Here is a 6032-nt window from a genome sequence, read left to right on the forward strand (position 1 = left end):
GATATTTGAGCACTTTGGGTGTTGAAGTGAACAGAGGTGTGTGCATTAATCTCTCCACGGGACAGTTTTGCTTACCATGACTTTCATTTATTCTACCATTTGGGTCAAGTTTTTTCCTATCAGAACAGAAAGTACCTGAACATCAAAGGTTCCTGCAGAATACTGACTTCATGTCAGACGTTGTGCAGCGTTGACGTCACCGCTGGACGGCGACTGACTCAGCGGAGGTTTTCTCAGAAATGAGCACAGACAAAAGCCTTGGAGAGCTTTATTTGGACCGAATCAATTGAGTGCAATCTTTTATCAAACACTGCAACAGCATTTTTTCTTTCTTCTGTAACATTGATTGTGTCTACTCTTCTTTTGTGCTGCCCTATCAGAATCAATATTTTTAAATTTCTGTCGGAGGAGCGCTTCAGTGTCAGCTTTTCTCATAATTACCGGATTAAAGTCTGCGCCGCATTCAAGTGCAAAGTTTTATTGCGTTCAACAAAGGTAAATAAAGAGTTGAAAGTCATTTATTTACTATTACAGTGAAATGAACTGGCTTCATGGCTCCAGTTTGGCATGAGACGCCACTTTTGAGAGTAAACTGTGAGTCAGAATCAGAAAAACTTTATTTTTGAGGCCGGATATTATTGCTGACCCCTGCTCTAGTGCAGCAACATGTCCATGGATAAAAACTGATCAGTACTGTGTGAACAACTGAAACAAAGACTTAAAGTAGCTGAGGTTTTTTTTTGCTGGCGACGCGAGTGGCCCCCTTAACTCGGAAAATTCCGACTTCCGACTACAACTGGAACAAACGACAAATGGATTCATAGTTGCGTGACTCTGCATGACTTTTCCTCACAGGCTAGCAGATGCTGTGTTGTTCAGGATGTGCGACTTAGCTCACACACGTGTCACAGAATCCGTCGCCGTGCTGCAGATGAAATAATAACACACAATGTGTGATCACTGTGTGGAGTCTGTTGGTCGCTTGATTAACCGAAAACAGAGCCAAATGACTGTGTGCTCATGCGGCTCATATTTTGAATATATTTACACCTACATGCAGGCAGAATTTCCTTTTTTCTTATTCTTTCAGGTTGCAAAATCCAGAAACGAAACAAACACAAAAGATTGTTTTTTGTCCTCTGCGGTGAATCGCGTGGCTTGTCCTTCACATCACAATCAAACAAAGATATCTGAAATGAACAAAAGGCTGGAGCAGCAGAAATACATGTGCAAGCAAGTGCTGCACTTGTATTTTTTGCTCCTTTACATGTGAAAATAGTTTGATTCTGTCCAAGGTTCCTGCCTTAAAACTCCATGCAATTCATATAACAACAGCATAAATGTTTCATTTTATTCCAACCCTGTCTCCATGAGGATTTGTGTCAGGAATGCTATTAGCTAATTAGAGTCAGGGATTTATTTCAGGGATGTCAGTAAGATGTATTTTTATTTCTACAGCCACACTCTATAAGTGAGACGTAAACACTCTCAGTGAAAATTAAATTTAAGCGCTTGATTTAGATTTTTCTTCTTCTTCTTCTTCTTGGACGCTGTTATCCTGCCCGGTTAATGGTGACACATTTCACTGCTGGAAGATGTTGACTTGATATTTCATCACCAATCAGTGTAGAATCCAGTGTTTTGTGTGGTTTATATTGGTTGGTTACGGTGTAACTTCAGAAAATCTGAGTAAAGAGAGGGAGAGAGAACTGAAGCTGTCAATTTCTTATTATTTTTTTTTTTAAATAGCAAGGACAAAAGCCAGGCTTTGTTAAATCACTCGCTCTTTCATTTCTGCACATAGCAACCTTGATGCAACCAAATCTCACAGCACTTCACAGAATAAGGTCAACACCTTACATTATTAAAGGGAGAAACCAATCCAGTAAAAAAAACACAAAAACAATTACACAGGGTTTTTTCCACCTTAAATGGGAATTCAGTTTAATGTTTATTCATTGATATATTGAATTAAAGTTTACAAATAAACCTGCAGGTTCATTAAAATCTACTTGCTTAACTGTGACACACTCAGGGAATCAGATAGTGTCAAACTTCTCAATGTCTTCCTGTCTTGTTTTCATGTCTCTACCCTTTGCACCTTTTTTCTTCACACGCAATTTCCTGTGTTCCGTCAGTGCTAATGTATGATGGTGGATGAGTTCCTCACCCATCTATGGGTCCTTCCTTTCATACAGTATATACAATATTCATATATGAACATGTCTGCATTAGCAATATTGATTTTACATACAGTCGGCCTGCGCTCTATGCAATCTGCTCTGAAGACTGAACAGGAAATCTGTGAAGTGACATATTCTGCACACAAATGCAGCCAAGGCTTTTAGAGTTTCTCACGTCTGACAGAATGAAGCAATACAAGCGCGTGCAGCAACAAAGGCGCAATTCTTTGAATGTGGATGCGAAGAAGTGACGACAACTAGCGTCGTTTTTTTGTTTTGGGAAAAGAAGACATCTTCACGGGGAACAGGTCTTAATTTTGCTGAAGAAAACTGAAGACCACCTGAAGATAATTGGCGTTTATATATAGATTTGTTCGTGTTTACAAAGACGTTGGCCATGTTTTCATCAGCCTATAGAAGTGTTCAATAGAAGTGTTCAATAGTGGTCAAAGATGAATTTTGTACGTACGTATCTATCTATCTAGCTTACTAGCTCTAGCAGGCTGGCTAGCTGAGTGTGCATGTTATTTATTCTAAAATCAACTATTATAGTCTACTATTATTTTTATATTAGCTTTCTTATTTTATCTATCTAGCCAGCCTGCTACCTGGTAGATAGCTAGCTAGCAGGCTGGCTAGCTACAAACAAGAAAGTATCACCATTTTTTAAATGAGATGAATGAGATGAAACTGTGTTTTTCTGCAGCCGAGCACCTGGCGAGCCGTCAATGGTCTTTACAAGCCATGCACAGGTAAACAGCGCCCAGCAGACTGTGTTAGCAGAGAAGCTGTGCACAAATTGGAAGTTAATGCGTTGGAGAACGGTAGGAAGACAAACCTCCACATCAATCTGTTGTTCCCACTGTTTTACTTCCCCCCCCTCTTCACTTTCAGAGCATGGAAATTCATTCAGCTGATAGCATACATTAAACGCAGCATTACATCTATCAGTGAATGGTGCTTTGAGTTTCAGCCGTGTCTCTTGCCCTTATGTCTTTATTAAATCCTTGGCTTCTTCTGGTGGCAGCTACTTCATGTCCAACTGGCTCTTGTTGTCATAAAAAGCAGTGGAAGGCGGCCAGCTGCTGAGACTGAGTAAGGGCTTTGTCTTGTCCTCGAGGATGGACGGAGAGTGGGCGAGAGAGGGGACGGGGAAGTGTGCCAACAAAAACGACACTCACTCCCATCTATGTAGTTGTGTGTGTGTGTGTGTGTGTGTGTGTGTGTGAGAGCAAGACAGGAATGAGCTCTTCCGTGAGGGAATTCATTACCCACCAATTCAAAAAAAAAAGTGTCCACACTCAACTGCAGCCTTTGAGAAAACAGAAAGTGATGAGAGGACATTTTTTGAAAGTTTTATGCATATGAAGCCTTTTTATGACTTGCACCTCCATTTAACTCTTGAATGTGTTAGGTGCAGACACATGAAAAATGATGTGTAGATTGTATATTACAATGACTCCCAGCTTGAACAGTGAAGCCCAGGCAGTTGCAGTTGCAACCACCAGGAGGCGACTCCCCTGGTTACAAAAAGAATAGAACATATTGTCAAGTTTGTGAATTATGCTCCAATTAAGAGGAAGATTGACAATAAAGGTGGTTGCATGTGACATATGTGTGGCTGCCTGATCCCGACCAGAAACCTGATTTGTTCTACACGCATGGAAGTGTGGCTATTTCCTGTTACAGTGGCTGTTTCCATGGTTACAGTAAGGGTTTTAGGGTGAGGGTTTTGACATGAAGTTGACGCACTTTGCACATGTGTAGAATAAATCAGGTTTCAGTTATTCCATGAACACTGTGGACTCCCAGTTGCAAAACCTGGTCAAATCACAAATCTCAAGCGCCTTCAGTTAATAAGACTAACAATGTTTAATATACAATATATTTTTTTTATTCATGTTTGCATCTGTTTGAAATCTGTTAAAGTCTGCAGTTCAGAAACCTCTGACTTTACTTTGATATTCATCGTTCCCACATATCTGTATTTTATCAAATTTACCTCAACCCCTTCAGAATGCATTGATTTTTTTAAACTTTTTTTAATCCCACCATGAGGTGATAATTAGTTTATCTGTTTATGATCAGATATTGTTTTCTGAACTCATAATGCAGTGGACGTCCTCACATTTTTGCTGCAGACTGTTGTCCTTCCTGTCAAGCCTGGAAAGTACAGTGGTTGTTATGTAAGCCTATGTCTTTTCAAAAGATGACTTCTTTTTTTTCATTGGGTTTTGCATATGTGACTTTAATCTTGAAGCAAATAGCAATGTTGGCCTTTTATTCCTATATGTTCTGTCCAGTTATTGACTTGTTACCTTTATACTTTTATCTTTTGCAGCCTTTTTGACTTCATACTAAATCACTGTATATCTCCCATCAGCTTTTTAGCTGCCACTGCATTGATGGAGTTGAATCATCTTTCTTTGGCTCCTTCAAATAATATGACTATATATGTATAGTATACTGTATATAGACAGGATCTGGCTTATACTGACCCCATGATCAGAGCTGGTTTGAGCGAGTAACTTCCCTGGCAGGATGACGAGGACTGTTTTTCCCTGCTCATTGACTGATGCTGATAAAGCTCCAGTCCCTGCTGTGGTGGCAGCTGCTAACTGGCTGGTCAGTCTCTCCTGACCTCAAGGTCAGCAAAAGCGCAGACACTCATTCAGGTTTGAAACGTTTCCTCTGGTTCCAGAACATGTTCCTGTTACAATACCTTTCTGCTGCAACTTTTGTCGAATATGAGAAAAAACGTTGTTTCCTGGTGTATTCCTGTATATTTGCGTGGTACTTGTGTATGCCATTGTCCAAAGTTAGAAACACTCTGCAGTGCACCTCGTTCTTTGCTTTTTGGAAGAATAATACTCTGAATTCGTACCTCAGCTTGAGCGCTCCAAAAACCAAATGTACATTCATGGAGCCAAAAGCACTTAGAGAAACACAGTGACATTCTGGGATTTTTTTTTTAGCTTTCATTCTATAAAGCAACTGTTTCTAAAAAAAGAAACATGATCAGAAAATAAAACCCTCATCTCCACTGGGTTGGCATGGATATGAAGAGCAATTTACTAGCCTTTTGAAAATTCATCAAACCATGTCCGTGAGTTAACACACACACACACACACACACAGACACACACACACGTATTAAGTTTATTTCTTCATTTTAAAGGTTGCTTCTGTCTGTGTATGAACTTTTCCATATGGTCCCACCTTCAGTAGTTAGCTGTAGGCGACTGGATTTGTTTGAAGACATTTCAAGAATCCTCAGAACTGAAGAAGCCTCTGGATGACAAGATTCAGAAGTCTGTGAAGTCCAGTCGCCCACAGCTAACTACTGAGGATGACTGAGAACCTTCACAGACATGTACGTTCCCACCAGCCAAAAATAAAAACCAGGAGACTGAAAGGAAGGGGAAGAGTGTGGAATGGGGAAGGAGAAGAAGAATAAAGAAGTAATGGATGATTGATTCCAGGCGGCGGTAATGCAACATTACGGATGACACCTGCCATTAAACTGGAGTTGTTTGAACACGTTTCACCTCTCCTCTGAACTGAAGAAGCCTCTTGGATGGGATGTGAAATGTCTTCAAAATGAACTCAAGCAAGTCCAGTTGCCTGTAGCTAACTACCGAAGATGACTATGACATGGATGACTGAGAACCTTCCCAGACATGTATGTCCCCAAAAATAAAAAACAGAACACTGAAAGGAAGGAGATTGTGGAAGATGAAAAGGGAAGAAGACTCGAGTAAAAAATACATAATGGATGATTGAATCCAGACAGCAGTAATGCAACATTATGGATGACACCTGTCATTAAACACCACTACTAACCAACTC

The sequence above is a fragment of the Solea senegalensis genome, linkage group LG20 (genome assembly GCF_019176455.1).
Source record: "Solea senegalensis isolate Sse05_10M linkage group LG20, IFAPA_SoseM_1, whole genome shotgun sequence".
Lineage (NCBI taxonomy): Eukaryota > Metazoa > Chordata > Actinopteri > Pleuronectiformes > Soleidae > Solea > Solea senegalensis.